Here is a 25,584-nt window from a genome sequence, read left to right as displayed (position 1 = left end):
ACTTTTTACGTCACATCTGAGACCTCACAACACCGCTCCCGCATGGGCTCGAACCACCAACCTTTCAGTTAACAGCCGAACGCGCTAACCATTGAGCCACGGAAGCTCAGAAATTCAATGGTTGTCAGGTATTGTGGAAAAACTTTGACTTTTTACGACACATCTGAGACCTCACAACACCGCTCCTGGATGGGCTCGAACCACCAACCTTTCGGTTAACAGCCGAACGCACTAAGCATTGCGCCACGGAAGCTTAGAATTTAAAATGTTGTCAGGTATTGTGGAAAAACTTTGACTTTTCACGTTACATTTGAGATCTCACAACACCGCTCCCGGGTGGGCTCGAACGACCTACCTTTCGGTTAACAGCCGAACGCGCTAACCATTGAGCCACGGAAGCTCAGAAATTAAATGGTTGTCAGGTATTGTGGAAAAACTTTGACTTTTTACGTCACATCTGGGACTCCACAACACCGCTCCGGGATGGGCTCGAACCACCAACCTTTCGGTTAACAGCCGAATGCGCTAACCTCTGCGCCACGGAAGCCCAAAAAATAAATGTTCGTCAGGTATTGTGGGAAAACTTTGACTTTTTACGTCACATCTGAGGCCTCACAACACCGCTCCCGGGTGGGCTCGAACCACCGACCTTTCGGTTAACAGCCGAACGCACTAAGCATTGCGCCACGGAAAATTAGAATTTAAAATGTTGTCATGTATTGTGGAAAACTTATGACTTTTTACGCTACATCTGAGACCTCACAACACCTCTCCCGGGTGGGCTGGAACCACCAACCTTTCGATTAACAGCCGAACGCGATAACCATTGCGCAACGGAAGCCCAAAAATTATATCGTCGTCAGGTATTGTGGAAAAACTTTGACTTTTTACGTCACATCTGAGATCTCATAACACCGCTCCGGGATGGGCTCGAACCACCAACCTTTCGGTTAACAGCCGAATGCGCTAACCATTGCGCCACGGAAGCCGAAAAAATAAATGTTCGTCAGGTATTGTGGGAAAACTTTGACCTTTTACGTCACATCTTAGGCCTCACAAAACCGCTCCCGGATGGGCTCGAACCACCGACCTTTCGGTTAACAGCCGAACGCACTAAGCATTGCGCCACGGAAGCTTAGAATTTAAAATGTTGTCAGGTATTGTGGAAAAACTTTGACTTTTCACGTTACATTTGAGATCTCACAACACCGCTCCCGGGTGGGCTCGAACGACCTACCTTTCGGTTAACAGCCGAACGCGCTAACCATTGAGCCACGGAAGCTCAGAAATTAAATGGTTGTCAGGTATTGTGGAAAAACTTTGACTTTTTACGTCACATCTGAGACCTCACAACACCGCTTCCGCATGGGCTCGAACCACCAACCATTCGGTTAACAGCCGAACGCACTAAGCATTGCGCCACGGAAAATTAGAATTTAAAATGTTGTCATGTATTGTGGAAAACTTATGACTTTTTACGCTACATCTGAGACCTCACAACACCTCTCCCGGGTGGGCTGGAACCACCAACCTTTCGATTAACAGCCGAACGCGCTAACCATTGCGCCACAGAAGCCCAAAAATTAAATGGCCGTCAGGTATTGTGGAAAAACTTTGACTTTTTACGTCACATCTGAGACCTCACAACACCGCTCCCGGATGGGCTCGAACCACCAACCTTTCGGTTAACAGCCGAACGCACTAAGCATTGCACCAAGGAAGCTTAGAATTTAAATTGTTGTCAGGTATTGTGGAAAAACTTTGGCTTTTTACGTTACTTTTGAGATCTCACAACACCGCTCTCGGGAGGGCTCGAATCACCAACCTTTCGGTTAACAGATGAACGCGATAACCCTTGTGCAACGGAAGCCCAAAAATTATATCGTCGTCAGGTATTGTGGAAAAACTTTGACTTTTTACGTCACATCTGAGATCTCATAACACCACTCCGGGATGGGCTTGAACCACCAACCTTTCGGTTAACAGCCGAATGCGCTAACCATTGCGCCACGGAAGCCGAAAAAATAAATGTTCGTCAGGTATTGTGGGAAAACTTTGACTTTTTACGTCACATCTGAGGCCTCACAACACCGCTCCCGGATGGGCTCGAACCACCGACCTGTCGGTTAACAGCCGAACGCACAAAGCATTGCGCCATGGAAGCTTAGAATTTAAAATGTTGTCAGATATTGTGGAAAAACTTTGGCTTTTTACGTTACTTTTGAGATCTCACAACACCGCTCCCGGGTGGGCTCGAGCCACCAACCTTTCGGTTAACAGATGAACGCGATAACCATTGCGCAACGGAAGCCCAAAAATTATATCGTCGTCAGGTATTGTGGAAAAACTTTGACTTTTTACGTCACATCTGAGACCTCACAACACCGCTCCCGCATGGGCTCGAACCACCAACCATTCGGTTAACAGCCGAACGCACTAAGCATTGCGCCACGGAAAATTAGAATTTAAAATGTTGTCATGTATTGTGGAAAACTTATGACTTTTTACGCTACATCTGAGACCTCACAACACCTCTCCCGGGTGGGCTGGAACCACCAACCTTTCGATTAACAGCCGAACGCGCTAACCATTGCGACACAGAAGCCCAAAAATTAAATGGCCGTCAGGTATTGTGGAAAAACTTTGACTTTTTACGTCACATCTGAGACCTCACAACACCGCTCCCGGATGGGCTCGAACCACCAACCTTTCGGTTAACAGCCGAACGCACTAAGCATTGCACCAAGGAAGCTTAGAATTTAAATTGTTGTCAGGTATTGTGGAAAAACTTTGGCTTTTTACGTTACTTTTGAGATCTCACAACACCGCTCTCGGGAGGGCTCGAATCACCAACCTTTCGGTTAACAGATGAACGCGATAACCCTTGTGCAACGGAAGCCCAAAAATTATATCGTCGTCAGGTATTGTGGAAAAACTTTGACTTTTTACGTCACATCTGAGATCTCATAACACCACTCCGGGATGGGCTCGAACCACCAACCTTTCGGTTAACAGCCGAATGCGCTAACCATTGCGCCACGGAAGCCGAAAAAATAAATGTTCGTCAGGTATTGTGGGAAAACTTTGACTTTTTACGTCACATCTGAGGCCTCACAACACCGCTCCCGGATGGGCTCGAACCACCGACCTGTCGGTTAACAGCCGAACGCACAAAGCATTGCGCCATGGAAGCTTAGAATTTAAAATGATGTCAGGTATTGTGGAAAAACTTTGGCTTTTTACGTTACTTTTGAGATCTCACAACACCGCTCCCGGGTGGGCTCGAGCCACCAACCTTTCGGTTAACAGATGAACGCGATAACCGTTGCGCAACGGAAGCCCAAAAATTGTAAGGTCGTCAGGTATTATGGAAAAACTTTGACTTTTTACGTCACATCTGAGACCTCACAACACCGCTCCCGCATGGGCTCGAACCACCAACCTTTCAGTTAACAGCCGAACGCGCTAACCATTGAGCCACGGAAGCTCAGAAATTCAATGGTTGTCAGGTATTGTGGAAAAACTTTGACTTTTTACGACACATCTGAGACCTCACAACACCGCTCCTGGATGGGCTCGAACCACCAACCTTTCGGTTAACAGCCGAACGCACTAAGCATTGCGCCACGGAAGCTTAGAATTTAAAATGTTGTCAGGTATTGTGGAAAAACTTTGACTTTTCACGTTACATTTGAGATCTCACAACACCGCTCCCGGGTGGGCTCGAACGACCTACCTTTCGGTTAACAGCCGAACGCGCTAACCATTGAGCCACGGAAGCTCAGAAATTAAATGGTTGTCAGGTATTGTGGAAAAACTTTGACTTTTTACGTCACATCTGGGACTCCACAACACCGCTCCGGGATGGGCTCGAACCACCAACCTTTCGGTTAACAGCCGAATGCGCTAACCTCTGCGCCACGGAAGCCCAAAAAATAAATGTTCGTCAGGTATTGTGGGAAAACTTTGACTTTTTACGTCACATCTGAGGCCTCACAACACCGCTCCCGGGTGGGCTCGAACCACCGACCTTTCGGTTAACAGCCGAACGCACTAAGCATTGCGCCACGGAAAATTAGAATTTAAAATGTTGTCATGTATTGTGGAAAACTTATGACTTTTTACGCTACATCTGAGACCTCACAACACCTCTCCCGGGTGGGCTGGAACCACCAACCTTTCGATTAACAGCCGAACGCGATAACCATTGCGCAACGGAAGCCCAAAAATTATATCGTCGTCAGGTATTGTGGAAAAACTTTGACTTTTTACGTCACATCTGAGATCTCATAACACCGCTCCGGGATGGGCTCGAACCACCAACCTTTCGGTTAACAGCCGAATGCGCTAACCATTGCGCCACGGAAGCCGAAAAAATAAATGTTCGTCAGGTATTGTGGGAAAATTTGACCTTTTACGTCACATCTTAAGCCTCACAAAACCGCTCCCGGATGGGCTCGAACCACCGACCTTTCGGTTAACAGCCGAACGCACTAAGCATTGCGCCACGGAAGCTTAGAATTTAAAATGTTGTCAGGTATTGTGGAAAAACTTTGACTTTTCACGTTACATTTGAGATCTCACAACACCGCTCCCGGGTGGGCTCGAACGACCTACCTTTCGGTTAACAGCCGAACGCGCTAACCATTGAGCCACGGAAGCTCAGAAATTAAATGGTTGTCAGGTATTGTGGAAAAACTTTGACTTTTTACGTCACATCTGAGACCTCACAACACCGCTTCCGCATGGGCTCGAACCACCAACCATTCGGTTAACAGCCGAACGCACTAAGCATTGCGCCACGGAAAATTAGAATTTAAAATGTTGTCATGTATTGTGGAAAACTTATGACTTTTTACGCTACATCTGAGACCTCACAACACCTCTCCCGGGTGGGCTGGAACCACCAACCTTTCGATTAACAGCCGAACGCGCTAACCATTGCGCCACAGAAGCCCAAAAATTAAATGGCCGTCAGGTATTGTGGAAAAACTTTGACTTTTTACGTCACATCTGAGACCTCACAACACCGCTCCCGGATGGGCTCGAACCACCAACCTTTCGGTTAACAGCCGAACGCACTAAGCATTGCACCAAGGAAGCTTAGAATTTAAATTGTTGTCAGGTATTGTGGAAAAACTTTGGCTTTTTACGTTACTTTTGAGATCTCACAACACCGCTCTCGGGAGGGCTCGAATCACCAACCTTTCGGTTAACAGATGAACGCGATAACCCTTGTGCAACGGAAGCCCAAAAATTATATCGTCGTCAGGTATTGTGGAAAAACTTTGACTTTTTACGTCACATCTGAGATCTCATAACAATACTCCGGGATGGGCTTGAACCACCAACCTTTCGGTTAACAGCCGAATGCGCTAACCATTGCGCCACGGAAGCCGAAAAAATAAATGTTCGTCAGGTATTGTGGGAAAACTTTGACTTTTTACGTCACATCTGAGGCCTCACAACACCGCTCCCGGATGGGCTCGAACCACCGACCTGTCGGTTAACAGCCGAACGCACAAAGCATTGCGCCATGGAAGCTTAGAATTTAAAATGATGTCAGGTATTGTGGAAAAACTTTGGCTTTTTACGTTACTTTTGAGATCTCACAACACCGCTCCCGGGTGGGCTCGAGCCACCAACCTTTCGGTTAACAGATGAACGCGATAACCGTTGCGCAACGGAAGCCCAAAAATTGTAAGGTCGTCAGGTATTATGGAAAAACTTTGACTTTTTACGTCACATCTGAGACCTCACAACACCGCTCCCGCATGGGCTCGAACCACCAACCTTTCAGTTAACAGCCGAACGCGCTAACCATTGAGCCACGGAAGCTCAGAAATTCAATGGTTGTCAGGTATTGTGGAAAAACTTTGACTTTTTACGACACATCTGAGACCTCACAACACCGCTCCTGGATGGGCTCGAACCACCAACCTTTCGGTTAACAGCCGAACGCACTAAGCATTGCGCCACGGAAGCTTAGAATTTAAAATGTTGTCAGGTATTGTGGAAAAACTTTGACTTTTCACGTTACATTTGAGATCTCACAACACCGCTCCCGGGTGGGCTCGAACGACCTACCTTTCGGTTAACAGCCGAACGCGCTAACCATTGAGCCACGGAAGCTCAGAAATTAAATGGTTGTCAGGTATTGTGGAAAAACTTTGACTTTTTACGTCACATCTGGGACTCCACAACACCGCTCCGGGATGGGCTCGAACCACCAACCTTTCGGTTAACAGCCGAATGCGCTAACCTCTGCGCCACGGAAGCCCAAAAAATAAATGTTCGTCAGGTATTGTGGGAAAACTTTGACTTTTTACGTCACATCTGAGGCCTCACAACACCGCTCCCGGGTGGGCTCGAACCACCGACCTTTCGGTTAACAGCCGAACGCACTAAGCATTGCGCCACGGAAAATTAGAATTTAAAATGTTGTCATGTATTGTGGAAAACTTATGACTTTTTACGCTACATCTGAGACCTCACAACACCTCTCCCGGGTGGGCTGGAACCACCAACCTTTCGATTAACAGCCGAACGCGATAACCATTGCGCAACGGAAGCCCAAAAATTATATCGTCGTCAGGTATTGTGGAAAAACTTTGACTTTTTACGTCACATCTGAGATCTCATAACACCGCTCCGGGATGGGCTCGAACCACCAACCTTTCGGTTAACAGCCGAATGCGCTAACCATTGCGCCACGGAAGCCGAAAAAATAAATGTTCGTCAGGTATTGTGGGAAAACTTTGACCTTTTACGTCACATCTTAGGCCTCACAAAACCGCTCCCGGATGGGCTCGAACCACCGACCTTTCGGTTAACAGCCGAACGCACTAAGCATTGCGCCACGGAAGCTTAGAATTTAAAATGTTGTCAGGTATTGTGGAAAAACTTTGACTTTTCACGTTACATTTGAGATCTCACAACACCGCTCCCGGGTGGGCTCGAACGACCTACCTTTCGGTTAACAGCCGAACGCGCTAACCATTGAGCCACGGAAGCTCAGAAATTAAATGGTTGTCAGGTATTGTGGAAAAACTTTGACTTTTTACGTCACATCTGAGACCTCACAACACCGCTTCCGCATGGGCTCGAACCACCAACCATTCGGTTAACAGCCGAACGCACTAAGCATTGCGCCACGGAAAATTAGAATTTAAAATGTTGTCATGTATTGTGGAAAACTTATGACTTTTTACGCTACATCTGAGACCTCACAACACCTCTCCCGGGTGGGCTGGAACCACCAACCTTTCGATTAACAGCCGAACGCGCTAACCATTGCGCCACAGAAGCCCAAAAATTAAATGGCCGTCAGGTATTGTGGAAAAACTTTGACTTTTTACGTCACATCTGAGACCTCACAACACCGCTCCCGGATGGGCTCGAACCACCAACCTTTCGGTTAACAGCCGAACGCACTAAGCATTGCACCAAGGAAGCTTAGAATTTAAATTGTTGTCAGGTATTGTGGAAAAACTTTGGCTTTTTACGTTACTTTTGAGATCTCACAACACAGCTCTCGGGAGGGCTCGAATCACCAACCTTTCGGTTAACAGATGAACGCGATAACCCTTGTGCAACGGAAGCCCAAAAATTATATCGTCGTCAGGTATTGTGGAAAAACTTTGACTTTTTACGTCACATCTGAGATCTCATAACACCACTCCGGGATGGGCTTGAACCACCAACCTTTCGGTTAACAGCCGAATGCGCTAACCATTGCGCCACGGAAGCCGAAAAAATAAATGTTCGTCAGGTATTGTGGGAAAACTTTGACTTTTTACGTCACATCTGAGGCCTCACAACACCGCTCCCGGATGGGCTCGAACCACCGACCTGTCGGTTAACAGCCGAACGCACAAAGCATTGCGCCATGGAAGCTTAGAATTTAAAATGATGTCAGGTATTGTGGAAAAACTTTGGCTTTTTACGTTACTTTTGAGATCTCACAACACCGCTCCCGGGTGGGCTCGAGCCACCAACCTTTCGGTTAACAGATGAACGCGATAACCGTTGCGCAACGGAAGCCCAAAAATTGTAAGGTCGTCAGGTATTATGGAAAAACTTTGACTTTTTACGTCACATCTGAGACCTCACAACACCGCTCCCGCATGGGCTCGAACCACCAACCTTTCAGTTAACAGCCGAACGCGCTAACCATTGAGCCACGGAAGCTCAGAAATTCAATGGTTGTCAGGTATTGTGGAAAAACTTTGACTTTTTACGACACATCTGAGACCTCACAACACCGCTCCTGGATGGGCTCGAACCACCAACCTTTCGGTTAACAGCCGAACGCACTAAGCATTGCGCCACGGAAGCTTAGAATTTAAAATGTTGTCAGGTATTGTGGAAAAACTTTGACTTTTCACGTTACATTTGAGATCTCACAACACCGCTCCCGGGTGGGCTCGAACGACCTACCTTTCGGTTAACAGCCGAACGCGCTAACCATTGAGCCACGGAAGCTCAGAAATTAAATGGTTGTCAGGTATTGTGGAAAAACTTTGACTTTTTACGTCACATCTGGGACTCCACAACACCGCTCCGGGATGGGCTCGAACCACCAACCTTTCGGTTAACAGCCGAATGCGCTAACCTCTGCGCCACGGAAGCCCAAAAAATAAATGTTCGTCAGGTATTGTGGGAAAACTTTGACTTTTTACGTCACATCTGAGGCCTCACAACACCGCTCCCGGGTGGGCTCGAACCACCGACCTTTCGGTTAACAGCCGAACGCACTAAGCATTGCGCCACGGAAAATTAGAATTTAAAATGTTGTCATGTATTGTGGAAAACTTATGACTTTTTACGCTACATCTGAGACCTCACAACACCTCTCCCGGGTGGGCTGGAACCACCAACCTTTCGATTAACAGCCGAACGCGATAACCATTGCGCAACGGAAGCCCAAAAATTATATCGTCGTCAGGTATTGTGGAAAAACTTTGACTTTTTACGTCACATCTGAGATCTCATAACACCGCTCCGGGATGGGCTCGAACCACCGACCTTTCGGTTAACAGCCGAACGCACTAAGCATTGCGCCACGGAAGCTTAGAATTTAAAATGTTGTCAGGTATTGTGGAAAAACTTTGACTTTTCACGTTACATTTGAGATCTCACAACACCGCTCCCGGGTGGGCTCGAACGACCTACCTTTCGGTTAACAGCCGAACGCGCTAACCATTGAGCCACGGAAGCTCAGAAATTAAATGGTTGTCAGGTATTGTGGAAAAACTTTGACTTTTTACGTCACATCTGAGACCTCACAACACCGCTTCCGCATGGGCTCGAACCACCAACCATTCGGTTAACAGCCGAACGCACTAAGCATTGCGCCACGGAAAATTAGAATTTAAAATGTTGTCATGTACTGTGGAAAACTTATGACTTTTTACGCTACATCTGAGACCTCACAACACCTCTCCCGGGTGGGCTGGAACCACCAACCTTTCGATTAACAGCCGAACGCGCTAACCATTGCGCCACAGAAGCCCAAAAATTAAATGGCCGTCAGGTATTGTGGAAAAACTTTGACTTTTTACGTCACATCTGAGACCTCACAACACCGCTCCCGGATGGGCTCGAACCACCAACCTTTCGGTTAACAGCCGAACGCACTAAGCATTGCACCAAGGAAGCTTAGAATTTAAATTGTTGTCAGGTATTGTGGAAAAACTTTGGCTTTTTACGTTACTTTTGAGATCTCACAACACCGCTCTCGGGAGGGCTCGAATCACCAACCTTTCGGTTAACAGATGAACGCGATAACCCTTGTGCAACGGAAGCCCAAAAATTATATCGTCGTCAGGTATTGTGGAAAAACTTTGACTTTTTACGTCACATCTGAGATCTCATAACACCACTCCGGGATGGGCTTGAACCACCAACCTTTCGGTTAACAGCCGAATGCGCTAACCATTGCGCCACGGAAGCCGAAAAAATAAATGTTCGTCAGGTATTGTGGGAAAACTTTGACTTTTTACGTCACATCTGAGGCCTCACAACACCGCTCCCGGATGGGCTCGAACCACCGACCTGTCGGTTAACAGCCGAACGCACAAAGCATTGCGCCATGGAAGCTTAGAATTTAAAATGATGTCAGGTATTGTGGAAAAACTTTGGCTTTTTACGTTACTTTTGAGATCTCACAACACCGCTCCCGGGTGGGCTCGAGCCACCAACCTTTCGGTTAACAGATGAACGCGATAACCGTTGCGCAACGGAAGCCCAAAAATTGTAAGGTCGTCAGGTATTATGGAAAAACTTTGACTTTTTACGTCACATCTGAGACCTCACAACACCGCTCCCGCATGGGCTCGAACCACCAACCTTTCAGTTAACAGCCGAACGCGCTAACCATTGAGCCACGGAAGCTCAGAAATTCAATGGTTGTCAGGTATTGTGGAAAAACTTTGACTTTTTACGACACATCTGAGACCTCACAACACCGCTCCTGGATGGGCTCGAACCACCAACCTTTCGGTTAACAGCCGAACGCACTAAGCATTGCGCCACGGAAGCTTAGAATTTAAAATGTTGTCAGGTATTGTGGAAAAACTTTGACTTTTCACGTTACATTTGAGATCTCACAACACCGCTCCCGGGTGGGCTCGAACGACCTACCTTTCGGTTAACAGCCGAACGCGCTAACCATTGAGCCACGGAAGCTCAGAAATTAAATGGTTGTCAGGTATTGTGGAAAAACTTTGACTTTTTACGTCACATCTGGGACTCCACAACACCGCTCCGGGATGGGCTCGAACCACCAACCTTTCGGTTAACAGCCGAATGCGCTAACCTCTGCGCCACGGAAGCCCAAAAAATAAATGTTCGTCAGGTATTGTGGGAAAACTTTGACTTTTTACGTCACATCTGAGGCCTCACAACACCGCTCCCGGGTGGGCTCGAACCACCGACCTTTCGGTTAACAGCCGAACGCACTAAGCATTGCGCCACGGAAAATTAGAATTTAAAATGTTGTCATGTATTGTGGAAAACTTATGACTTTTTACGCTACATCTGAGACCTCACAACACCTCTCCCGGGTGGGCTGGAACCACCAACCTTTCGATTAACAGCCGAACGCGATAACCATTGCGCAACGGAAGCCCAAAAATTATATCGTCGTCAGGTATTGTGGAAAAACTTTGACTTTTTACGTCACATCTGAGACCTCACAACACCGCTTCCGCATGGGCTCGAACCACCAACCATTCGGTTAACAGCCGAACGCACTAAGCATTGCGCCACGGAAAATTAGAATTTAAAATGTTGTCATGTACTGTGGAAAACTTATGACTTTTTACGCTACATCTGAGACCTCACAACACCTCTCCCGGGTGGGCTGGAACCACCAACCTTTCGATTAACAGCCGAACGCGCTAACCATTGCGCCACAGAAGCCCAAAAATTAAATGGCCGTCAGGTATTGTGGAAAAACTTTGACTTTTTACGTCACATCTGAGACCTCACAACACCGCTCCCGGATGGGCTCGAACCACCAACCTTTCGGTTAACAGCCGAACGCACTAAGCATTGCACCAAGGAAGCTTAGAATTTAAATTGTTGTCAGGTATTGTGGAAAAACTTTGGCTTTTTACGTTACTTTTGAGATCTCACAACACCGCTCTCGGGAGGGCTCGAATCACCAACCTTTCGGTTAACAGATGAACGCGATAACCCTTGTGCAACGGAAGCCCAAAAATTATATCGTCGTCAGGTATTGTGGAAAAACTTTGACTTTTTACGTCACATCTGAGATCTCATAACACCACTCCGGGATGGGCTTGAACCACCAACCTTTCGGTTAACAGCCGAATGCGCTAACCATTGCGCCACGGAAGCCGAAAAAATAAATGTTCGTCAGGTATTGTGGGAAAACTTTGACTTTTTACGTCACATCTGAGGCCTCACAACACCGCTCCCGGATGGGCTCGAACCACCGACCTGTCGGTTAACAGCCGAACGCACAAAGCATTGCGCCATGGAAGCTTAGAATTTAAAATGATGTCAGGTATTGTGGAAAAACTTTGGCTTTTTACGTTACTTTTGAGATCTCACAACACCGCTCCCGGGTGGGCTCGAGCCACCAACCTTTCGGTTAACAGATGAACGCGATAACCGTTGCGCAACGGAAGCCCAAAAATTGTAAGGTCGTCAGGTATTATGGAAAAACTTTGACTTTTTACGTCACATCTGAGACCTCACAACACCGCTCCCGCATGGGCTCGAACCACCAACCTTTCAGTTAACAGCCGAACGCGCTAACCATTGAGCCACGGAAGCTCAGAAATTCAATGGTTGTCAGGTATTGTGGAAAAACTTTGACTTTTTACGACACATCTGAGACCTCACAACACCGCTCCTGGATGGGCTCGAACCACCAACCTTTCGGTTAACAGCCGAACGCACTAAGCATTGCGCCACGGAAGCTTAGAATTTAAAATGTTGTCAGGTATTGTGGAAAAACTTTGACTTTTCACGTTACATTTGAGATCTCACAACACCGCTCCCGGGTGGGCTCGAACGACCTACCTTTCGGTTAACAGCCGAACGCGCTAACCATTGAGCCACGGAAGCTCAGAAATTAAATGGTTGTCAGGTATTGTGGAAAAACTTTGACTTTTTACGTCACATCTGGGACTCCACAACACCGCTCCGGGATGGGCTCGAACCACCAACCTTTCGGTTAACAGCCGAATGCGCTAACCTCTGCGCCACGGAAGCCCAAAAAATAAATGTTCGTCAGGTATTGTGGGAAAACTTTGACTTTTTACGTCACATCTGAGGCCTCACAACACCGCTCCCGGGTGGGCTCGAACCACCGACCTTTCGGTTAACAGCCGAACGCACTAAGCATTGCGCCACGGAAAATTAGAATTTAAAATGTTGTCATGTATTGTGGAAAACTTATGACTTTTTACGCTACATCTGAGACCTCACAACACCTCTCCCGGGTGGGCTGGAACCACCAACCTTTCGATTAACAGCCGAACGCGATAACCATTGCGCAACGGAAGCCCAAAAATTATATCGTCGTCAGGTATTGTGGAAAAACTTTGACTTTTTACGTCACATCTGAGATCTCATAACACCGCTCCGGGATGGGCTCGAACCACCAACCTTTCGGTTAACAGCCGAATGCGCTAACCATTGCGCCACGGAAGCCGAAAAAATAAATGTTCGTCAGGTATTGTGGGAAAACTTTGACCTTTTACGTCACATCTTAGGCCTCACAAAACCGCTCCCGGATGGGCTCGAACCACCGACCTTTCGGTTAACAGCCGAACGCACTAAGCATTGCGCCACGGAAGCTTAGAATTTAAAATGTTGTCAGGTATTGTGGAAAAACTTTGACTTTTCACGTTACATTTGAGATCTCACAACACCGCTCCCGGGTGGGCTCGAACGACCTACCTTTCGGTTAACAGCCGAACGCGCTAACCATTGAGCCACGGAAGCTCAGAAATTAAATGGTTGTCAGGTATTGTGGAAAAACTTTGACTTTTTACGTCACATCTGAGACCTCACAACACCGCTTCCGCATGGGCTCGAACCACCAACCATTCGGTTAACAGCCGAACGCACTAAGCATTGCGCCACGGAAAATTAGAATTTAAAATGTTGTCATGTATTGTGGAAAAACTTTGGCTTTATACGTTACTTTTGAGATCTCACAACACCGCTCCCGGGAGGGCTCGAACCACCAACCTTTCGGTTAACAGATGAACGCGATAACCATTGCGCAACGGAAGCCCAAAAATTATATCGTCGTCAGGTATTGTGGAAAAACTTTGACTTTTTACGTCACATCTGAGATCTCACAACACCGCTCCGGGATGGGCTCGAACCACCAACCTTTCGGTTAACAGATGAACGCGATAACCATTGCGCAACGGAAGCCCAAAAATTATATCGTCGTCAGGTATTGTGGAAAAACTTTGACTTTTTACGTCACATCTGAGATCTCGCAACACCGCTCCGGGATGGGCTCGAACCACCAACCTTTCGGTTAACAGCCGAATGCGCTAACCATTGCGCCACGGAAGCCCAAAAATTAAATGTTCGTCTGGTATTGTGCAAAAACACTGACTTTTTACGGGAGCGGTGTTGTGAGGCCTCAGATGTGACGTAAAAGGTCAAAGTTTTCCCACAATACCTGACGAACGTTTATTTTCTGGGCTTCCGTGGCGCAATGGTTAGCGCATTCGGCTGTTAACCGAAAGGTTGGTGGTTCGAGCCCATCCCGGAGCGGTGTTGTGAGATCTCAGATGTGACGTAAAAAGTAAAAGTTTTTCCACAATACCTGACGACGATATAATTTTTGGGCTTCCGTTGCGCAATGGTTATCGCGTTCATCTGTTTACCGAAAGGTTGGTGGTTCAAGCTCACCCAGGAGAGGTGTTGTGGGGTCTCAGATGTAGCGTAAAAAGTCATAAGTTTTCCACAATACCGGACAACCATCGAATTTCTGAGCTTCCGTGGCGCAATGGTTAGCGCGTTCGGCTGTTACCCGAAAGGTTGGTGGTTCGAGCCCACCCGGGAGCGGTGGTGTGAGATATCAAATGTAACGTAAAAAGTCCGTGTTTTTGCACAATACCAGACGAACATTTAATTTTTGGGCTTCCGTGGCGCAATGGTTAGCGCGTTCGGCTGTTAACCGAAAGGTTGGTGGTTCGAGCCCATCCGGTAGCGGTGTTGTGAGGTCTCAGATGTAACGTAAAACGTCGGAGCTTTTCCACAATGCCTGACGAAAATCTAATTTTTGGGCTTCCATGGCGTAAAGTTTAGCGCGTTCAGCTGTTAACCGAAAGGTTGGTGGTTCGAGCCCACCCGGGAGAGATGTTGTGGGGTCTCAGATGTAGCGTAAAAAGTCATAAGTTTTCCACAATACCTGACAACCATTTAATTTCTGAGCTTCCGTGGCTCAATGGTTAGCGCGTTCGGCTATTAACCGAAAGGTTGGTGGGTCGAGCCCACCCGGGAGCGGTGTTGTGAGATCTCAAATGTAACGTGAAAAGTCAAAGTTTTTCCACAATACCTGACAACAATTTAAATTCTAAGCTTCCTTGACGCAATGCTTAGTGCGTTCGGCTGTTAACCGAAAGGTTGGTGGTTCGAGCCCATCCGGGAGCGGTGTTGTGAGGTCTCAGATGTGACGTAAAAAGTCAAAGTTTTTCCACAATACCTGACAACCATTGAATTTCTGAGCTTCCGTGGCTCAATGGTTAGCGCGTTCGGCTGTTAACTGAAAGGTTGGTGGTTCGAGCCCATCCGGGAGCGGTGTTGTGAAGTCTCAGATGTGACGTAAAAAGTCAAAGTTTTTCCACAATACCTGACAACCATTGAATTTCTGAGCTTCCGTGGCTCAATGGTTAGCGCGTTCGGCTGTTAACTGAAAGGTTGGTGGTTCGAGCCCATCCGGGAGCGGTGTTGTGAAGTCTCAGATGTGACGTAAAAAGTCAAAGTTTTTCCAGAATTACTGACGACGATATAATTTTGGGCTTCCGTTGCGCAATGGTTATCGCGTTCATCTGTTAACCGAAAGGTTGGTGGTTCGAGCCCACCCGGGAGCGGTGTTGTGAGATCTCAAAAGTAACGTAAAAAGCCAAACTTTTTCCTCAATACCTGACAACATTTTAAATTCTAAGCTTCCATTGCGCAATGCTTAGTGCGTTCGGCTGTTAACCGAAAGGTCGGTGGTTCGAGCCCACCCGGGAGAGATGTTGTGGGGTCTCAGATGTAGCGTAAAAAGTCATAAGTTTTCCACAATACCTGACAACCATTTAATTTCTGAGCTTCCGTGGCTCAATGGTTAGCGCGTTCGGCTATTAACCGAAAGGTTGGTGGGTCGAGCCCACCCGGGAGCGGTGTTGCGGGATCTCAAATGTAACGTAAAAAGTCAAAGTTTTTCCACAATACCTGACAACCATTGAATTTCTGAGCTTCCGTGGCTCAATGGTTAGCGCGTTCGGCTGTTAACTGAAAGGTTGGTGGTTCGAGCCCATCCGGGAGCGGTGTTGTGAAGTCTCAGATGTGACGTAAAAAGTCAAAGTTTTTCCAGAATTACTGACGACGATATAATTTTGGGCTTCCGTTGCGCAATGGTTATCGCGTTCATCTGTTAACCGAAAGGTTGGTGGTTCGAGCCCACCCGGGAGCGGTGTTGTGAGATCTCAAAAGTAACGTAAAAAGCCAAACTTTTTCCACAATACCTGACAACATTTTAAATTCTAAGCTTCCATTGCGCAATGCTTAGTGCGTTCGGCTGTTAACCGAAAGGTCGGTGGTTCGAGCCCATCCGGGAGCGGTGTTGTGAGGCCTCAGATGTGACGTAAAAAGTCAAAGTTTTCCCACAATACCTGACGAACGTTTATTTTTTGGGCTTCAGTGGCGCAATGGTTAGCGCATTCGGCTGTTAACCGACAGGTTGGTGGTTCGAGCCCATCCCGGAGCGGTGTTGTGAGATCTCAGATGTGACGTAAAAAGTCAAAGTTTTTCCACAATACCTGACGACGATATAATTTTTGGGCTTCCGTTGCGCAATGGTTATCGCGTTCATCTGTTAACCGAAAGGTTGGTGGTTCAAGCTCACCCAGGAGAGGTGTTGTGGGGTCTCAGATGTAGCGTAAAAAGTCATAAGTTTTCCACAATACCGGACAACCATTGAATTTCTGAGCTTCCGTGGCGCAATGGTTAGCGCGTTCGGCTGTTAACCGAAAGGTTGGTGGTTCGAGCCCACCCGGGAGCGGTGTTGTGAGATTTCAAATGTAACGTAAAAAGCCAAAGTTTTTCAACAATACTTGACGACCATTTAATTTTTGGGCTTCCGTGGTGCAATGGTTAGCGCGTTCGGCTCTTAACCGAAAGGTTGGTGGTTCGAGCCCACCCGGGAGCGGTGTTGTGAGGTCTCAGATGTAACGTAAAAAGTCAGTGTTTTTGCACAATACCAGACGAACATTTAATTTTTGGGCTTCCGTGGCGCAATGGTTAGCGCGTTCGGCTGTTAACTGAAAGGTTGGTGGTTCGAGCCCATCCGGGAGCGGTGTTGTGAGGTCTCAGATGTAACGTAAAACGTCGGAGCTTTTTCACAATGCCTGACGAAAATCTAATTTTTGGGCTTCCGTGGCGCAATGGTTAGCGCGTTCGGCTGTTAACCGAAAGGTTGGTGGTTCGAGCCCATCCGGGAGCGGTGTTGTGAGGTCTCAGATGTAACGTAAAACGTCGGAGCTTTTCCACAATGCCTGACGAAAATCTAATTTTTGGGCTTCCATGGCGTAAAGTTTAGCGCGTTCAGCTGTTAACCGAAAGGTTGGTGGTTCGAGCCCACCCGGGAGAGATGTTGTGGGGTCTCAGATGTAGCGTAAAAAGTCATAAGTTTTCCACAATACCTGACAACCATTTAATTTCTGAGCTTCCGTGGCTCAATGGTTAGCGCGTTCGGCTATTAACCGAAAGGTTGGTGGGTCGAGCCCACCCGGGAGCGGTGTTGTGAGATCTCAAATGTAACGTGAAAAGTCAAAGTTTTTCCACAATACCTGACAACAATTTAAATTCTAAGCTTCCTTGACGCAATGCTTAGTGCGTTCGGCTGTTAACCGAAAGGTTGGTGGTTCGAGCCCATCCGGGAGCGGTGTTGTGAGGTCTCAGATGTGACGTAAAAAGTCAAAGTTTTTCCACAATACCTGACAACCATTGAATTTCTGAGCTTCCGTGGCTCAATGGTTAGCGCGTTCGGCTGTTAACTGAAAGGTTGGTGGTTCGAGCCCATCCGGGAGCGGTGTTGTGAAGTCTCAGATGTGACGTAAAAAGTCAAAGTTTTTCCAGAATTACTGACGACGATATAATTTTGGGCTTCCGTTGCGCAATGGTTATCGCGTTCATCTGTTAACCGAAAGGTTGGTGGTTCGAGCCCACCCGGGAGCGGTGTTGTGAGATCTCAAAAGTAACGTAAAAAGCCAAACTTTTTCCTCAATACCTGACAACATTTTAAATTCTAAGCTTCCATTGCGCAATGCTTAGTGCGTTCGGCTGTTAACCGAAAGGTCGGTGGTTCGAGTCCACCCGGGAGAGATGTTGTGGGGTCTCAGATGTAGCGTAAAAAGTCATAAGTTTTCCACAATACCTGACAACCATTTAATTTCTGAGCTTCCGTGGCTCAATGGTTAGCGCGTTCGGCTATTAACCGAAAGGTTGGTGGGTCGAGCCCACCCGGGAGCGGTGTTGCGGGATCTCAAATGTAACGTAAAAAGTCAAAGTTTTTCCACAATACCTGACAACCATTGAATTTCTGAGCTTCCGTGGCTCAATGGTTAGCGCGTTCGGCTGTTAACTGAAAGGTTGGTGGTTCGAGCCCATCCGGGAGCGGTGTTGTGAAGTCTCAGATGTGACGTAAAAAGTCAAAGTTTTTCCAGAATTACTGACGACGATATAATTTTGGGCTTCCGTTGCGCAATGGTTATCGCGTTCATCTGTTAACCGAAAGGTTGGTGGTTCGAGCCCACCCGGGAGCGGTGTTGTGAGATCTCAAAAGTAACGTAAAAAGCCAAACTTTTTCCTCAATACCTGACAACATTTTAAATTCTAAGCTTCCATTGCGCAATGCTTAGTGCGTTCGGCTGTTAACCGAAAGGTCGGTGGTTCGAGCCCACCCGGGAGAGATGTTGTGGGGTCTCAGATGTAGCGTAAAAAGTCATAAGTTTTCCACAATACCTGACAACCATTTAATTTCTGAGCTTCCGTGGCTCAATGGTTAGCGCGTTCGGCTATTAACCGAAAGGTTGGTGGGTCGAGCCCACCCGGGAGCGGTGTTGCGGGATCTCAAATGTAACGTAAAAAGTCAAAGTTTTTCCACAATACCTGACAACCATTAAATTTCTGAGCTTCCGTGGCTCAATGGTTAGCGCGTTCGGCTGTTAACTGAAAGGTTGGTGGTTCGAGCCCATCCGGGAGCGGTGTTGTGAAGTCTCAGATGTGACGTAAAAAGTCAAAGTTTTTCCAGAATTACTGACGACGATATAATTTTGGGCTTCCGTTGCGCAATGGTTATCGCGTTCATCTGTTAACCGAAAGGTTGGTGGTTCGAGCCCACCCGGGAGCGGTGTTGTGAGATCTCAAAAGTAACGTAAAAAGCCAAACTTTTTCCACAATACCTGACAACATTTTAAATTCTAAGCTTCCATTGCGCAATGCTTAGTGCGTTCGGCTGTTAACCGAAAGGTCGGTGGTTCGAGCCCATCCGGGAGCGGTGTTGTGAGGCCTCAGATGTGACGTAAAAAGTCAAAGTTTTCCCACAATACCTGACGAACGTTTATTTTTTGGGCTTCCGTGGCGCAATGGTTAGCGCATTCGGCTGTTAACCGACAGGTTGGTGGTTCGAGCCCATCCCGGAGCGGTGTTGTGAGATCTCAGATGTGACGTAAAAAGTCAAAGTTTTTCCACAATACCTGACGACGATATAATTTTTGGGCTTCCGTTGCGCAATGGTTATCGCGTTCATCTGTTAACCGAAAGGTTGGTGGTTCAAGCTCACCCAGGAGAGGTGTTGTGGGGTCTCAGATGTAGCGTAAAAAGTCATAAGTTTTCCACAATACCGGACAACCATTGAATTTCTGAGCTTCCGTGGCGCAATGGTTAGCGCGTTCGGCTGTTAACCGAAAGGTTGGTGGTTCGAGCCCACCCGGGAGCGGTGTTGTGAGATTTCAAATGTAACGTAAAAAGCCAAAGTTTTTCAACAATACTTGACGACCATTTAATTTTTGGGCTTCCGTGGTGCAATGGTTAGCGCGTTCGGCTCTTAACCGAAAGGTTGGTGGTTCGAGCCCACCCGGGAGCGGTGTTGTGATGTCTCAGATGTAACGTAAAAAGTCAGTGTTTTTGCACAATACCAGACGAACATTTAATTTTTGGGCTTCCGTGGCGCAATGGTTAGCGCGTTCGGCTGTTAACTGAAAGGTTGGTGGTTCGAGCCCATCCGGGAGCGGTGTTGTGAGGTCTCAGATGTAACGTAAAACGTCGGAGCTTTTCCACAATGCCTGACGAAAATCTAATTTTTGGGCTTCCGTGGCGCAATGGTTAGCGCGTTCGGCTGTTAACCGAAAGGTTGGTGGTTCGAGCCCATCCGGGAGCGGTGTTGTGAGGTCTCAGATGTAACGTAAAACGTCGGAGCTTTTCCACAATGCCTGACGAAAATCTAATTTTTGGGCTTCCATGGCGTAAAGTTTAGCGCGTTCAGCTGTTAACCGAAAGGTTGGTGGTTCGAGCCCACCCGGGAGAGATGTTGTGGGGTCTCAGATGTAGCGTAAAAAGTCATAAGTTTTCCACAATACCTGACAACCATTTAATTTCTGAGCTTCCGTGGCTCAATGGTTAGCGCGTTCGGCTATTAACCGAAAGGTTGGTGGGTCGAGCCCACCCGGGAGCGGTGTTGTGAGATCTCAAATGTAACGTGAAAAGTCAAAGTTTTTCCACAATACCTGACAACAATTTAAATTCTAAGCTTCCTTGACGCAATGCTTAGTGCGTTCGGCTGTTAACCGAAAGGTTGGTGGTTCGAGCCCATCCGGGAGCGGTGTTGTGAGGTCTCAGATGTGACGTAAAAAGTCAAAGTTTTTCCACAATACCTGACAACCATTGAATTTCTGAGCTTCCGTGGCTCAATGGTTAGCGCGTTCGGCTGTTAACTGAAAGGTTGGTGGTTCGAGCCCATCCGGGAGCGGTGTTGTGAAGTCTCAGATGTGACGTAAAAAGTCAAAGTTTTTCCAGAATTACTGACGACGATATAATTTTGGGCTTCCGTTGCGCAATGGTTATCGCGTTCATCTGTTAACCGAAAGGTTGGTGGTTCGAGCCCACCCGGGAGCGGTGTTGTGAGATCTCAAAAGTAACGTAAAAAGCCAAACTTTTTCCTCAATACCTGACAACATTTTAAATTCTAAGCTTCCATTGCGCAATGCTTAGTGCGTTCGGCTGTTAACCGAAAGGTCGGTGGTTCGAGCCCACCCGGGAGAGATGTTGTGGGGTCTCAGATGTAGCGTAAAAAGTCATAAGTTTTCCACAATACCTGACAACCATTTAATTTCTGAGCTTCCGTGGCTCAATGGTTAGCGCGTTCGGCTATTAACCGAAAGGTTGGTGGGTCGAGCCCACCCGGGAGCGGTGTTGCGGGATCTCAAATGTAACGTAAAAAGTCAAAGTTTTTCCACAATACCTGACAACCATTGAATTTCTGAGCTTCCGTGGCTCAATGGTTAGCGCGTTCGGCTGTTAACTGAAAGGTTGGTGGTTCGAGCCCATCCGGGAGCGGTGTTGTGAAGTCTCAGATGTGACGTAAAAAGTCAAAGTTTTTCCAGAATTACTGACGACGATATAATTTTGGGCTTCCGTTGCGCAATGGTTATCGCGTTCATCTGTTAACCGAAAGGTTGGTGGTTCGAGCCCACCCGGGAGCGGTGTTGTGAGATCTCAAAAGTAACGTAAAAAGCCAAACTTTTTCCACAATACCTGACAACATTTTAAATTCTAAGCTTCCATTGCGCAATGCTTAGTGCGTTCGGCTGTTAACCGAAAGGTCGGTGGTTCGAGCCCATCCGGGAGCGGTGTTGTGAGGCCTCAGATGTGACGTAAAAAGTCAAAGTTTTCCCACAATACCTGACGAACGTTTATTTTTTGGGCTTCCGTGGCGCAATGGTTAGCGCATTCGGCTGTTAACCGACAGGTTGGTGGTTCGAGCCCATCCCGGAGCGGTGTTGTGAGATCTCAGATGTGACGTAAAAAGTCAAAGTTTTTCCACAATACCTGACGACGATATAATTTTTGGGCTTCCGTTGCGCAATGGTTATCGCGTTCATCTGTTAACCGAAAGGTTGGTGGTTCAAGCTCACCCAGGAGAGGTGTTGTGGGGTCTCAGATGTAGCGTAAAAAGTCATAAGTTTTCCACAATACCGGACAACCATTGAATTTCTGAGCTTCCGTGGCGCAATGGTTAGCGCGTTCGGCTGTTAACCGAAAGGTTGGTGGTTCGAGCCCACCCGGGAGCGGTGTTGTGAGATTTCAAATGTAACGTAAAAAGCCAAAGTTTTTCAACAATACTTGACGACCATTTAATTTTTGGGCTTCCGTGGTGCAATGGTTAGCGCGTTCGGCTCTTAACCGAAAGGTTGGTGGTTCGAGCCCACCCGGGAGCGGTGTTGTGAGGTCTCAGATGTAACGTAAAACGTCGGAGCTTTTCCACAATGCCTGACGAAAATCTAATTTTTGGGCTTCCGTGGCGCAATGGTTAGCGCGTTCGGCTGTTAACCGAAAGGTTGGTGGTTCGAGCCCATCCGGGAGCGGTGTTGTGAGGTCTCAGATGTAACGTAAAACGTCGGAGCTTTTCCACAATGCCTGACGAAAATCTAATTTTTGGGCTTCCATGGCGTAAAGTTTAGCGCGTTCAGCTGTTAACCGAAAGGTTGGTGGTTCGAGCCCACCCGGGAGAGATGTTGTGGGGTCTCAGATGTAGCGTAAAAAGTCATAAGTTTTCCACAATACCTGACAACCATTTAATTTCTGAGCTTCCGTGGCTCAATGGTTAGCGCGTTCGGCTATTAACCGAAAGGTTGGTGGGTCGAGCCCACCCGGGAGCGGTGTTGTGAGATCTCAAATGTAACGTGAAAAGTCAAAGTTTTTCCACAATACCTGACAACAATTTAAATTCTAAGCTTCCTTGACGCAATGCTTAGTGCGTTCGGCTGTTAACCGAAAGGTTGGTGGTTCGAGCCCATCCGGGAGCGGTGTTGTGAGGTCTCAGATGTGACGTAAAAAGTCAAAGTTTTTCCACAATACCTGACAACCATTGAATTTCTGAGCTTCCGTGGCTCAATGGTTAGCGCGTTCGGCTGTTAACTGAAAGGTTGGTGGTTCGAGCCCATCCGGGAGCGGTGTTGTGAAGTCTCAGATGTGACGTAAAAAGTCAAAGTTTTTCCAGAATTACTGACGACGATATAATTTTGGGCTTCCGTTGCGCAATGGTTATCGCGTTCATCTGTTAACCGAAAGGTTGGTGGTTCGAGCCCACCCGGGAGCGGTGTTGTGAGATCTCAAAAGTAACGTAAAAAGCCAAACTTTTTCCTCAATACCTGACAACATTTTAAATTCTAAGCTTCCATTGCGCAATGCTTAGTGCGTTCGGCTGTTAACCGAAAGGTCGGTGGTTCGAGCCCACCCGGGAGAGATGTTGTGGGGTCTCAGATGTAGCGTAAAAAGTCATAAGTTTTCCACAATACCTGACAACCATTTAATTTCTGAGCTTCCGTGGCTCAATGGTTAGCGCGTTCGGCTATTAACCGAAAGGTTGGTGGGTCGAGCCCACCCGGGAGCGGTGTTGCGGGATCTCAAATGTAACGTAAAAAGTCAAAGTTTTTCCACAATACCTGACAACCATTGAATTTCTGAGCTTCCGTGGCTCAATGGTTAGCGCGTTCGGCTGTTAACTGAAAGGTTGGTGGTTCGAGCCCATCCGGGAGCGGTGTTGTGAAGTCTCAGATGTGACGTAAAAAGTCAAAGTTTTTCCAGAATTACTGACGACGATATAATTTTGGGCTTCCGTTGCGCAATGGTTATCGCGTTCATCTGTTAACCGAAAGGTTGGTGGTTCGAGCCCACCCGGGAGCGGTGTTGTGAGATCTCAAAAGTAACGTAAAAAGCCAAACTTTTTCCACAATACCTGACAACATTTTAAATTCTAAGCTTCCATTGCGCAATGCTTAGTGCGTTCGGCTGTTAACCGAAAGGTCAGTGGTTCGAGCCCATCCGGGAGCGGTGTTGTGAGGCCTCAGATGTGACGTAAAAAGTCAAAGTTTTCCCACAATACCTGACGAACGTTTATTTTTTGGGCTTCCGTGGCGCAATGGTTAGCGCATTCGGCTGTTAACCGACAGGTTGGTGGTTCGAGCCCATCCCGGAGCGGTGTTGTGAGATCTCAGATGTGACGTAAAAAGTCAAAGTTTTTCCACAATACCTGACGACGATATAATTTTTGGGCTTCCGTTGCGCAATGGTTATCGCGTTCATCTGTTAACCGAAAGGTTGGTGGTTCAAGCTCACCCAGGAGAGGTGTTGTGGGGTCTCAGATGTAGCGTAAAAAGTCATAAGTTTTCCACAATACCGGACAACCATTGAATTTCTGAGCTTCCGTGGCGCAATGGTTAGCGCGTTCGGCTGTTAACCGAAAGGTTGGTGGTTCGAGCCCACCCGGGAGCGGTGTTGTGAGATTTCAAATGTAACGTAAAAAGCCAAAGTTTTTCAACAATACTTGACGACCATTTAATTTTTGGGCTTCCGTGGTGCAATGGTTAGCGCGTTCGGCTCTTAACCGAAAGGTTGGTGGTTCGAGCCCACCCGGGAGCGGTGTTGTGAGGTCTCAGATGTAACGTAAAAAGTCAGTGTTTTTGCACAATACCAGACGAACATTTAATTTTTGGGCTTCCGTGGCGCAATGGTTAGCGCGTTCGGCTGTTAACTGAAAGGTTGGTGGTTCGAGCCCACCCGGGAGCGGTGTTGTGAGGTCTCAGATGTAACGTAAAACGTCGGAGCTTTTCCACAATGCCTGACGAAAATCTAATTTTTGGGCTTCCGTGGCGCAATGGTTAGCGCGTTCGGCTGTTAACCGAAAGGTTGGTGGTTCGAGCCCATCCGGGAGCGGTGTTGTGAGGTCTCAGATGTAACGTAAAACGTCGGAGCTTTTCCACAATGCCTGACGAAAATCTAATTTTTGGGCTTCCGTGGCGTAAAGTTTAGCGCGTTCAGCTGTTAATTGAAAGGTTGGTGGTTCGAGCCCACCCGGGAGAGATGTTGTGGGGTCTCAGATGTAGCGTAAAAAGTCATAAGTTTTCCAAAATACTTGACAACCATTTAATTTCTGAGCTTCCGTGGCTCAATGGTTAGCGCGTTCGGCTATTAACCGAAAGGTTGGTGGGTCGAGCCCACCCGGGAGCGGTGTTGCGAGATCTCAAATGTAACGTAAAAAGTCAAAGTTTTTCCACAATACCTGACAACCATTGAATTTCTGAGCTTCCGTGGCTCAATGGTTAGCGCGTTCGGCTGTTAACTGAAAGGTTGGTGGTTCGAGCCCATCCGGGAGCGGTGTTGTGAAGTCTCAGATGTGACGTAAAAAGTCAAAGTTTTTCCAGAATTACTGACGACGATATAATTTTGGGCTTCCGTTGCGCAATGGTTATCGCGTTCATCTGTTAACCGAAAGGTTGGTGGTTCGAGCCCACCCGGGAGCGGTGTTGTGAGATCTCAAAAGTAACGTAAAAAGCCAAACTTTTTCCACAATACCTGACAACATTTTAAATTCTAAGCTTCCATTGCGCAATGCTTAGTGCGTTCGGCTGTTAACCGAAAGGTCGGTGGTTCGAGCCCATCCGGGAGCGGTGTTGTGAGGCCTCAGATGTGACGTAAAAAGTCAAAGTTTTCCCACAATACCTGACGAACGTTTATTTTTTGGGCTTCCGTGGCGCAATGGTTAGCGCATTCGGCTGTTAACCGACAGGTTGGTGCTTCGAGCCCATCCCGGAGCGG

At 47.4% G+C, this 25,584-nt stretch overlaps 14 non-coding genes across 14 annotated transcripts; all 14 read left to right on the top strand.

Annotated features, from left to right (window-relative positions):
* The first annotated feature begins 14,936 nt into the window (after positions 1-14,936).
* On the top strand, positions 14,937-15,009 carry TRNAN-AUU (transfer RNA asparagine (anticodon AUU)). Its single transcript has one exon. It is a non-coding gene; the product is annotated as a tRNA-Asn (tRNA).
* Positions 15,010-15,817: 808 nt separating this feature from the next.
* Positions 15,818-15,890, top strand: TRNAN-AUU (transfer RNA asparagine (anticodon AUU)). Its single transcript has one exon. It is a non-coding gene; the product is annotated as a tRNA-Asn (tRNA).
* Positions 15,891-16,845: 955 nt separating this feature from the next.
* Positions 16,846-16,918, top strand: TRNAK-CUU (transfer RNA lysine (anticodon CUU)). The gene has a single exon. It is a non-coding gene; the product is annotated as a tRNA-Lys (tRNA).
* Positions 16,919-17,433: 515 nt separating this feature from the next.
* On the top strand, positions 17,434-17,506 carry TRNAN-AUU (transfer RNA asparagine (anticodon AUU)). Its single transcript has one exon. It is a non-coding gene; the product is annotated as a tRNA-Asn (tRNA).
* A 661-nt stretch (positions 17,507-18,167) lies between these two features.
* On the top strand, positions 18,168-18,240 carry TRNAN-AUU (transfer RNA asparagine (anticodon AUU)). The gene has a single exon. It is a non-coding gene; the product is annotated as a tRNA-Asn (tRNA).
* Positions 18,241-18,754: 514 nt separating this feature from the next.
* On the top strand, positions 18,755-18,827 carry TRNAN-AUU (transfer RNA asparagine (anticodon AUU)). Its single transcript has one exon. It is a non-coding gene; the product is annotated as a tRNA-Asn (tRNA).
* Positions 18,828-19,782: 955 nt separating this feature from the next.
* TRNAK-CUU (transfer RNA lysine (anticodon CUU)) lies at positions 19,783-19,855 on the top strand. The gene has a single exon. It is a non-coding gene; the product is annotated as a tRNA-Lys (tRNA).
* A 515-nt stretch (positions 19,856-20,370) lies between these two features.
* On the top strand, positions 20,371-20,443 carry TRNAN-AUU (transfer RNA asparagine (anticodon AUU)). The gene has a single exon. It is a non-coding gene; the product is annotated as a tRNA-Asn (tRNA).
* Positions 20,444-21,104: 661 nt separating this feature from the next.
* On the top strand, positions 21,105-21,177 carry TRNAN-AUU (transfer RNA asparagine (anticodon AUU)). The gene has a single exon. It is a non-coding gene; the product is annotated as a tRNA-Asn (tRNA).
* A 955-nt stretch (positions 21,178-22,132) lies between these two features.
* On the top strand, positions 22,133-22,205 carry TRNAK-CUU (transfer RNA lysine (anticodon CUU)). Its single transcript has one exon. It is a non-coding gene; the product is annotated as a tRNA-Lys (tRNA).
* Positions 22,206-22,573: 368 nt separating this feature from the next.
* Positions 22,574-22,646, top strand: TRNAN-AUU (transfer RNA asparagine (anticodon AUU)). The gene has a single exon. It is a non-coding gene; the product is annotated as a tRNA-Asn (tRNA).
* Positions 22,647-23,307: 661 nt separating this feature from the next.
* Positions 23,308-23,380, top strand: TRNAN-AUU (transfer RNA asparagine (anticodon AUU)). The gene has a single exon. It is a non-coding gene; the product is annotated as a tRNA-Asn (tRNA).
* Positions 23,381-24,335: 955 nt separating this feature from the next.
* TRNAK-CUU (transfer RNA lysine (anticodon CUU)) lies at positions 24,336-24,408 on the top strand. The gene has a single exon. It is a non-coding gene; the product is annotated as a tRNA-Lys (tRNA).
* Positions 24,409-24,923: 515 nt separating this feature from the next.
* Positions 24,924-24,996, top strand: TRNAN-AUU (transfer RNA asparagine (anticodon AUU)). Its single transcript has one exon. It is a non-coding gene; the product is annotated as a tRNA-Asn (tRNA).
* Positions 24,997-25,584: the final 588 nt, after the last annotated feature.

The sequence above is a fragment of the Phalangium opilio genome, unplaced genomic scaffold, assembly GCF_054372755.1.
Source record: "Phalangium opilio isolate 3A_F unplaced genomic scaffold, DU_Popi_V2 ptg001170l_1, whole genome shotgun sequence".
Taxonomy (NCBI): Eukaryota; Metazoa; Arthropoda; class Arachnida; order Opiliones; family Phalangiidae; genus Phalangium; species Phalangium opilio.
Note: the sequence above shows the minus strand (reverse complement) of the source record. Positions and strands in the feature narration are given on the sequence as shown.